Source organism: Nannospalax galili, unplaced genomic scaffold, assembly GCF_000622305.1.
Source record: "Nannospalax galili isolate Female #2095 unplaced genomic scaffold, S.galili_v1.0 scaffold1176, whole genome shotgun sequence".
Taxonomy (NCBI): Eukaryota; Metazoa; Chordata; class Mammalia; order Rodentia; family Spalacidae; genus Nannospalax; species Nannospalax galili.
This window is the reverse complement of record NW_008338883.1, coordinates 1,163,049-1,172,886: the sequence shown is the minus strand read 5'-3', so window position 1 is coordinate 1,172,886 and position 9,838 is coordinate 1,163,049. Positions and strand designations below refer to the sequence as shown.

General features: G+C 41.7%; 1 pseudogene; it reads left to right on the top strand.

The window, feature by feature from the left end:
* The first annotated feature begins 9,330 nt into the window (after positions 1-9,330).
* LOC115070450 lies at positions 9,331-9,491 on the top strand (annotated as a pseudogene).
* Positions 9,492-9,838: the final 347 nt, after the last annotated feature.

Genomic DNA, 9,838 nt, shown 5'->3' with positions numbered 1-9,838 from the left:
GTAGTGGAGGATGATTTTGAACTTTTGATCTTCGTGCCTCCATCCCCTGGGTGCTAGGATCATGGGCATGTGCCACCACATCTGACTAGTGTCTGTTTTATTCCCTTTGTGCTTACATTGCCAAAATACTTGGTAGATGTAATTAGAACAAAAGCCTGTACTTTTAGGCCAGATCCCATAGCCTGAAGGAATCAGGCCAGGGACTTTGTGCAGCTGTCTGTGGGATAGAGAGTTAAGAAGTTGTCTGTATTGTGGCCTAACAATACACCTTAATTTATTATCCTAACTGATAGCTGGTTCCTGCACGCTCTTTGTTACATATACTATGTTGAACTAAATTATGTGATGTGAATTTTTCTGCCAGCCTCTACTCCCAAACTTACAAAAGTCCAATATTTCTTTTGTTCTTAGGATTTTCTTTTCTTTTCATTTCTTCTTTTTAAAAAATATTTTATTAATTATTTTTATTTTATGTGTATGAGTGTATTGCCTGCATGTATGTGAGTGCACCCGTGTCATGCAATGCCGTGGAGGTCAGAAGACAGCTCCTGGAACTGGAGTTAAGGACGGTTTGTAGCAACCATGTGGGTGCTGGGAATTGAACCCTGGTCCTCTGCAAGAGCAGTCAGGCTCTTAACCGCTGAGGCATCTCTCCAGCCGTGTTTTTTTTTTTGTTTTGTTTTGTTTTTTTGTCTTTTTAAGACAGGGTCTCCCTGTAGCCCCAGCTGGCCTGGAATTTGCTATGTAGACCAGGCTGGCCTCAAACTCCGAGATCCTCCTGCCTCTGCCTCCCAAGTGCTGGGACTACAGGTGTGTGCCACCACACCCAGCTTTGTTCTTAAGATTTTCTCGGGGAGGTGCTCTGACTGCTGATCTCTGAGAATTCTTCTCTGGCCTTGCTCTACCATCCTGATCATGGCCGCTAATTCTCTCTCTTTGTCTCACTCATTCTTGTGCCTAATGAAGCTCCTCTCCAGTTTTTAACCAGAAGCTTCTCCTTCTGTTTAAGCCCTATCATGTTTAGTGCTCTATATATTACATTGTTTCTATCTAATGCTCTTCCTCCTATCTCATTGTATACAGCCCTGGTTGACCTGAACTAGTTATGTAGATCAGGCTGGCCTTGAACTCACATAGATCCACCTGCCACTGCTTTCCGAGTGCTGGGATTAAAGGCCTGTGCTGTTGTGCCTGATGAAATATGAGTTTGATTACATTTCCATTTAGCAAAACAATAGTAGTAGGTTCCACTCTGAGGGCCTATGACCTCCCCAGCTATTTGCTTTGATTGGGTTTATAGTGCCAGGCCTGGGTTCTCTCCAGATATGCTGGCAGATCTTTCAGATCTGAGGGTTTCTGCTTCCTAGCTTTAATCCAGAAGTTTTGTGGTTGCTTTGGGACTTTCCCATTCACTGTGAAGACACAAACTCTTTTTCAGTCTTTTTTTTTTTTTTGAGACACCTTTTTAGTCTTTCTGAAATGGAGTCTCCCTGTAGCCCTAGCTGGCTTGGAACTCACTATGTAGACCAGGCTGGCCTCAGTCTCACCAATATCTTCCTGCGTCTGCCTCTGTCTCTGGAGTGCTGGACTCAAAGGCATGTGCTACCACTCCCGGTTTTAATAGGACATTTCTAACAGATCCACCTAAGAATGATATTGCTCATTATATATAACTTTGGCTAACAATTGATTGGGACCTAGAGGCCTTACAATTCTATGAAGTTAAATTTTTAACCTGTCTGAACTGGTAAGGCCTGATTGCTTTCTCCCTGTCTGACAGAAAAAGTAATCCAGAGGTTATGGTTTTCCTGCTCAGTAAAACGCAGACGAGCTTTGTATCTAACTTAACAGATTTCAATATTCCTTTTCCCATTGGCAAGCTTCTCATATCCCTGTTGATGTGTTTTCTTTGGCTCCGTTAATGACTTAAGTAACACTCAGCATATGAGAATCACACTTTTTTTTTTTTTTTTTACTTTTTGAGACAGGGTCTCCCTGTAGCCCCAGCTGTCCTGGAACTCACTATGTAGACCAGCCTGGCCTCGACCTCACAAAGATCCGCCTGCCTCTGCCTCCCAAGTGCTGGGGTTAAAGGCGTATACCACCAGGCTTGGCAAGAATCACACTTTAAAAAAATATTTTATTTATTATTTTTATTTTATGTGTATGCCTGTATTGCCTGCACATAGGTAAGTGCACCTGTGTCATGCAATGCCCACAGAGGACAGAAGAGGCTGTTGGATCCCCTGGAACTGGAGTTAAGGACAGTTGTTAGCTGCCATGTGGGTGCTGGGATTCGAACACAGATCTTCTGCAAGAGCAGTCAGTGTTCTTAACTGCTGAGCCATCTCTCTAGCTCAAGAATCACACTTTATGTGTGATTTTGGGTATATGTCTTTTGGGTATAAATTATCATAGTGTAAATTTATATGGTTAAATGCATAGACTGTAGTTTGCCAAAACAAAATCCATTGGCAAAAATACTATCAATTCATCATACAAACTATATGCTTTCTCCTTTTCAAGATTTACTTATATTTATGTATTTATTTTTATGTATATGAGTGTTTGGCCTGAAAGTTTGTATGTACACCATATGTATACCTGGTGCCCATAGAGGACAGAAGAGAGTGTCAGATCCCCTGGAACTGGAATTATAGGTTGTGAGCCACCATGTCGATATGGGGAACTGAACCCAGGTCTTCTGTAAGAGGAGTGTGTACGCTTAACTGCTGGGCTACCTCTCTAGCCCCTCAAATATATTCTCTCTTGAAGGCAGGGCTGTGTGTGTTGAAATCTGAGCTTCTGATTATTAACCTGATGTACTAATGCAGGTATTGCTTTGAAGAATGGCTGCCTCAGGGAAAGGAATTTAAGGAAAAAAAAAATATATATATATTTGGTTTTTTGAGACAGGGTCTCCCTGTAGCCCCAGCTGGCCTGGAACTCACAGAGATCTGCTTGTCTCTGCCTTCCGAATGCCAAGATTAAAGTCGTGCACCACCACGCCGGACTAGTCCTTGTATCTTTTCCCCAAGATATTTCTTAATTAAAATTTATGTATGTATGTATGTATGTATGTATGTATGTTTGTATGTATGTATGTATTTTTGAGACAGTGTCTCCCTATAGCCCCATCTATCCTGGAACTTGCTATGTAGACAAGGCTGGACTTGAACTCACATAGATCCACCTGCTTCTGCCTCCCAAATGCTGGGATTAAAGGTGTGCCCCGCCAAGCCTGGCAAAATTTATTATTTTTATTTTTATGTGTTTTTCTTACATGTATGTAAGTGCATCTGTGTGCGAAATGACCACAGAATTCAAAAGAGGGCATCAGATCCCCTAGAACTAGAGTTACAGATGGTTGTTAGCTACCAGTGTGTGCTGGGAATTGAACCCAGGTCCTCTGCAAGGCAGTCAGTGCTCTTAACTGCTGAGCCATCTATCTCTCCAGCTCCTCTAGAAGTCAAATTTTTAAAGTTACTTTTTTTTTTCCTCTCTTTTTGAGACAGGGTCTCTCTGTAGCCCCAGCTGTCCTGGAACTCACTTTGTAGACTAGGCTGGCCTTGAACTCACAGAGATCTGCCTGCCTTTGCCTCCCGAGTGCTAGGATTTTTATTTATTTTGTATAAGGGTACACGGGAGCCATAGTGCACTTGTGTGCACTATGTAGTTTGCCAAAACAAAATCCACTGGAGATGGATTGCATGTGTAAGGATACATGGGAGTTCAGAGGACAACTTCTGGGAGTCAGTTCTCTTCTACCTCTTGGGTCTGAGGTGGCCAGGCTTGGCAGCAAACGCCTTCACCCGCTGAGACATTTTACCAGCTCTTCTCAATGTATCCTTTTCTCAAATTCCCTAGTAAGTCCTGAGACTAGGATTGCCACACAAAGCAGATATAACACAGGCTATTTAAGTTTGAATTTCAGACAAATAACTTTAGTATAAGTATGTTCCAAATAGTACATGTATTTATTGACAGAAATTGCCAATTCCACATGGAATTGTAGAAGAATGCTGGGGAAATAAGGCAATTTCTAGAAGTGTCCAAAACACAAAGGGTCACACGGTACATCCTGCATGACTGGGTAATGGTGGCCACAAAGAGGGACAGTGAAGTATCTACTGATAAAATATCACACACAGACATTTTAATATTTAAGAAAACTGGGGACCAGGAGGCTCCCTGTTGTGTAGAAAAAGGAGTACTGAGCCTCTAACTCTCAAGGTTATACACAGGGATGGGGTGCTCTAAGCAGGTGTTCAGGAACAAATGGTAGATAGATCAAAGGACATTCCTCTGCAGGAGCTCAGGAAGCAATTAGAAACAAAATGTGGCCTGTTTGCAAAGTATAGAACAGATAGTCACACAACAGTGTAAATAAGGTATAGTTTTTTTTTTTAATCTAATCTAAACATAAACATAGAGACACTGCACTTCAGAACCCTGTGTCAGCATACATTCCTATCGGCTCTGCCATCATAGACAGTCTTGACTACTGGTGACTTTGCACATGTAGTCAAGCATGCTTTCTGCAGAGTTCAAACAGGGTAGTTGTCTCCAACAGTTACAGACAGACTTTTAAGTCCTATTACCAAGGAGTAACAAAAACAAAAACCCAGACAGTGGAATCCTGCTCTTCATTCCCTGTAGCAAATTGAGACCAGAGGGAAAACTGGTCTTAAATGAACTGAGGAACTGGGTCATCCTGGAATAGGGATGAACGCAGACTGGGAACAGGAGCCAATAAAGAGAATTCACAGAGCTGCCAGAAAGGCTAATGTGTTACAGTGGATCTTTAGTGCTCAAGGAGGAGCAGTTAAGACTACTGGCTGCTCTTGCAGAGGACAAGGGTTCAATTCCCAGCACCCACAAGGTGGCTGTCATGTATAATTCCAGTTCTAGGTGATCTGATGCCCTTTTCTGGGATCTTTGAACATTACACACGTGTGGTACATTTACATATATTCAGGTTAAACACTCATACACATAAATTTTTAAAAAATTAAATTTAGTATTCAAGGAGAGTCTGTTTGGTTAAATGAGTTGACTAGAAACATTTAAAGATTCAATAGGGGAACATTTTGTATTGTGGTAGAACATACAAAAGACAAAGTTTTTCATTTTAACTTTTTTCTTTTTCTTTTTCTTTTTTTTTTCAGTTTTTTGAGACAGGGTCTCCCTGTAGCTCCAGCTGACTGGCCTAGAACTCACTATGTAGACCCAGCTGGACTTGATCTCATAGAGATCTGCCTGTCTCTTCCTCCTGAGTGCTGGGATTAAAGGTGTAGGCAGCTATGCTGGGTAACTTTTTTTGTTCTTGAAGACAGGGTATCATGTATCCCAAGCTGGCCTCAGAACATACTAAATAGATGAGGTTGACTTTGACTTTTGATTTTCTACCTCTGCCTCCAGAGTGCAGGGCTTACAGGTGTATACCATCACACTGGTTTATGAGATACTGGAGATTGAACCCAGGGCCTGATGTATGGTATACAAGTGCTCAATCCACTGAGCTCCATCCTATTCTAACAACTGTTACACATATAATGAAGTAGCTTTAAGTACATTCACAACATTGTGCTTTGTCACTATCCATTTCTGAGATTTGTTTATTTTAGTAAAAAAATTATTTTTAGGGACTGGAGAAATGGCTCAAGCCATTGGAAGCACTGGCTTCTCTTGCAGAGAACCCAGGTTCAGTTCCCAGCATGCACATGGTGGCTAACAGTCAACTGTAACAGCTCCAGTTCCAGGGGATCTGATGTCCTCTTCCAGCTTCCACAGGCATTGCATGGCATTGGTGTACTTACATGAGGGCAAAACACATATACAAAATACTAATAAAAATTTAAAAACTTTAAATCCATTTATTTTTATTGTATGTACATGAGTTGTTTTGCCTGCAAATTCATCCATATGTGCAATGTCTGAGAAGGCCAGAAGAGGGTGTCAGATCCACCGGAACTGGAATTACAGATGGTTGTTAGCCACCATGTAGGTGCCAAGAGTCAAACCCAGGTCCCTGAAAGAGCAGCCATGTTCTTAACTGCTGAGTCATCCTTTCCAGCTCCAACTTGGGACATTTCCAGGATTAAAAAAAATTTTTATCATTTTTATTTTATGTGTACATGTGTATTGCCTGCATGTAGGTAAGTGCACCCCTGTCGTGCAATGCCCACTGAGGTCAGAAGAGGCTGTCAGATACTCTGAAACTGGAGTTACGGACAGTTGTTAGCTGCCATGTGGGTGCTGGGATTCAAACCTGGGTCTTCTGCAAGAACAACCAGTGTTCTTAACTGCTGAGCTATCTCTCCAGCCCCCAGGATTTGTTTTTAAATATTTTATTTATTATTTTTATGTGTATGAGTGTATTGCCTGCTTGTATGCGAGTGCACCCGTGTTGTGCAATGCCCATGGAGGTCAGAAGAGGCTGCCGGAGTCCCCTGGAACTGGAGTTAAGGACAGTTCGTAGCCGCCATGAGGGTGCTGGGAATCAAACCCAGGTCCTCTACAAGAGCAATCGGTGCTCTTAACTGCTGAGCCATCTCTCCAGCCCCAAGGATTTGTTTTTAAATCTTCCAAATAGAAACTCTCTACGCAGGCAACATTAACACTCTGGTACTTTTTAATTTCTATGAATTTTCCTATTCTAGATATATCAAGAAAAAGGTATTTGTTCTTATATGTCTGACTTTTCTCACCAAGTACACTTTAAATGTTCAGCCTTGTTGCAGCAGCATGTATTAAACTGTTTTTTTGTTTGTTTGTTTTTTTTTTTTTGGTCTTTTTGAGACAGAGTCTCTCTATAGCCCCAGCCTGGAGCTCCCTACTATGTAGACCAGGCTAGCCATGAACTCATAGAGATCCACCTGCCTCTGCCTCTTGGCTCTAGAATTTCATTCTTTTTATGAGAAAATAATATTGTATTTTAAGTAGATATTTATGTTTATCAATGGAGAGGGCATATTTTCATGGATATTTAATTTTTTACTTTTTTTCAGGCTAGACAAAAATTTTATTAGCGTTTAAAAGAAAACCCTCTGGACAGGGAAGTTGTAAATCTCAGCAGCTGCCCAGAGGAGGAGAATGGAGGAGAGAAGGAAAAAGCCTTGCTGTTTGAACCTGCATACAGCAGACTAGCGGTCACATGTTGGGAAGGGGAATTTAGCAGAATAATTCAGAAGCCCAAAATGTTGGGAAAGCCCAAAGGGTTAGGGAAAGCTTAGAAAAGAAATAGAAAGCTGGGCATGGTGGTACACACCTTTAATCCTAGCACTTGGGAAGCAGATGTAAGTGGATCTCTCTGAGATTGAGATCAGCCTGGTACTTAGTGAGTTCCAGGCCACCTTGGGCTACAGGGAGACCCTGTCTCAAAAGAGAAGGGTAAGGGAAGGAAGGGAAGGGGAGGGGAGAGAGGGGAAGGGAGAAGAATTTTCTATATTTAGAAAAAGACTCAGGGACGGGGGCTGGAGAGATGACTTAGTGGTTAAGAGCACTGACTGTTCTTGCAGAAGATCTGGGTTCAAATATCAGCACTCACAAGGTGGTTAAGAACAATCTATAACCCTGCTGGGTGTGGTGGCACTCGCCTTTAATCCCAGCACTTGGTAGGCAGAGGCAGGTGGACCTCTTTGAGTTCAAGTCTGGTTTACATAGTGAGTTCCAGGCCAGCTGGGGCTACAGGGAGACCCTGTCTCAAAAATAACAAAACAAAACAAAATAAAACAGACCCCCAAACACCTGTAACTCCTGTTCCAGGGGTCTGATGCCATATTTTGAGCTCTGCAGGCACTGCCCAACACAACAGGTGCACTTAAATACATGTAGGCATAATATTCATACACATAAAGTTAAAAAAAAGAAAAGAAAAAAACCCTAAAAAACTAAAAACCCTGAGTTCAGTTTTTAGCATTATTAAAACTATTACTATCTGTAATTCCAGCTCCAGGGGCTGACTCTCTGTTCTGGTCTCAGTGGGTGCTGCACGCACATGATGCACTTACATGCATTCAGGGAAAACAATTATATACATAAAATAAAATAGGATAAAAATTTTTTTAAAAACAAGATTTTCTTCCCTCTGGAGGGAGCTGAAGAGGTGGCTCAGGGGTTAAGAGCACTTGCTGTTCTTCCAGAAGACCTGGGTTCAATTCCCAGCTCCCATATGGCAACTTTGTCACTCTCTTCTGGTATTTTTGGGTACTGCAACACATATTGGGTATATATACAGGCAAGCAAAACGCTGTACAAATAAAAATAAATCAATTATTTAACAATAACAGCAAAAAGTCAGGAATGATGGCACATGCCTTTAATCCCAGCAGGAGGGAGGCAGAGGCAGGCAGATCTGTGAGATTGAGGCCAGCCTGTTCTACATAGGGAGTCCCAGGCCAACTGGGGCTATAAGGAGATACTCTCTCAAAAAATAAAAACAAAAACAAACAAGAAACATAAGAGAAATACTCATGATTTCAGCAATTGGTACTGGGATGATTGGACATCACCATCCAAAAAATGAAGTTAGACTGCCATCTTATCCTGTAAGTTAACGCAAATGGGTACAAAATCTAAATGTAAGACTGAAATCATGATGGTCTTAAACAGAAACACTACTACTAAGTCTTTATGCAGTAGAGCCTGACAACTCAAACAACCCAAGGAAAAGATAAATTTTCTTTCATGAGTATTTGGTCTACATAGTGAGTTTTAGGCCAGAGAGGGCTACATATTGAGACCCTGTCTCAAAAACAGAAAAAAGAAAGGAAGGAAGGGAAAGAAGGTGTGGGGGGCGAACATGGAGCTGAATAAGCATTTCTCTAAAGAAAATACACAAGTGGTCAGTATGCACATGGAAACAAAGCAAATATTGAATATGATTAGCTATTAGGGAAATGTGCAAATTCAAACTGGAAGACAGTATTCATACAAAGAGGATGGTTGCAATTGAAAGGTCAGGTGGTAGAGGCAGGAGGATCAGAAGTTCAAGGTTATCCTCATCCACTGCATAGTGAGTTTGAGGCCAGTCTGAGATACTTGAAACCCTGTCTCAAATAAATAAACAAGGAAAAAATCCACAATTGATTGAACACTTTACTTTGTGTGTTTGTGTATAGATATGTATATGTTTATGTGTGCAAGTATGTATGAACATGCATGCAGAATCAGAGGTGGACATCAGGTGTCTTTCTTAGTCACTTTCCATCCTTTTTTTTTGGTCTTTTTGAGACAGGGTCTCCCTGTAGCCCTAGCTGTCCTGGAACTCATTATGTAGACCAGACTGGCCTTGAACTCACAGAGATTCGCCTGCCTCTGCCTCCCAAGTGCTGGGATTAAAGGCATGTGCCACCACACCTGGCCCTCTCCATCTTTTTTTAAAAAAAAATTTTTATTCACTGGCCCAAAAGGCTGCCATAGAAACAGTGTGACTCATGGGCCCTGTACCCCTTGCCTGGGCTCAGGGATGAATTTGGTCATAGACATAAAGAAAAAATATATTTTATTTATTTTATTTTGATTTTTTTTTATGTGTATGGGTGTATTCTACCTGCCTCTGCCTCCGAAATGCTGGGATCAAAGGTGTGTACCACCATGCCTGGCTCCTGGTTAGTTTTGATTGTCTACTTGACACAGTATAGAATCAACTGGAAAAGGAGTCTCAATTAGGACTGGTCTAGATTACTTTGACCTTCGGGCATGTCTGTGGGGGGATTGTCTTGATTAGTGGGAAGACTTACCCACTGTTGGAGACAGCAGCGAGGGGAATCATGGGCTATAGAAGAGTGGAGAAAGTGAGCTGAGCACTAAACTGAAGACTAGCGTGCACTCCTCA